The following is an 820-nucleotide window of genomic DNA, read 5'->3' on the forward strand; positions in this document are numbered from 1 at the left end:
AATGTAAATTACAACTGCCCATTTTTCAAAGACGGGAAGCTGAATATGGTTTCCTGTGAATACCAACGGTATTCAGTTTGCTTTGATGGTGAGTCATTCTTGTTCATACTGGTATGATACAAACCTATAAACACTCATTAGACACACTGAATGTATGCATGTATTTCGTGGTTCATTCATTCAGAAAGTTGATTCTATTCATCTGGGTGTAGTTTTTAGGGTGGGTGAAACATTTCATCACTCATCCAAGCGACTTCTTTAATCACTTAACTGAGGAGGGGGCCTAAGTCTCATTCTTAAAACATGTATTCGAGTAATGCTCGTGACCATTGATCAGTGATCAGAACAATTTGATCATGAATCTGACCTTGGAGACCATCATTCGTCAATAATGATAGTTTTGATGAGAAACAGGAACATTTGGACCAAATGATTTGACATATTTCTTTATTTTAAGTTAATGGTAAAGGCATAAAAAAGGGCAGGGCATCACAAAAGTGATTCGCAGTTACCTGTTAGAATCTGTCTATGATGGAAAATGGTGAACTGAGAACTGTTTTCTTTAAAGCCACTCTTAAAAGGCTTTAACTTTGGTTTATGTATACATAGTTTATACATGTAGATTTTACAAAGCACAAATGGGCTTTAAATTAAGCGTCTTGATGAAGAAACACTCTGGATGGTACGGAAGCGTAGAGCTGCCACCCAGGCAAAAGGAAATTGAAGTATATCACATTATAACGTGAAAAGTTTAATGTTCTAACAAGATACTTTTCATGTTTGTACAATATACTTTTCACGTTCGAACAACATAATATAT

The sequence above is a fragment of the Haplochromis burtoni genome, unplaced genomic scaffold (genome assembly GCF_018398535.1).
Source record: "Haplochromis burtoni strain Fernald_Lab_line unplaced genomic scaffold, NCSU_Asbu1 Contig_2352, whole genome shotgun sequence".
NCBI classification, from domain to species: domain Eukaryota; kingdom Metazoa; phylum Chordata; class Actinopteri; order Cichliformes; family Cichlidae; genus Haplochromis; species Haplochromis burtoni.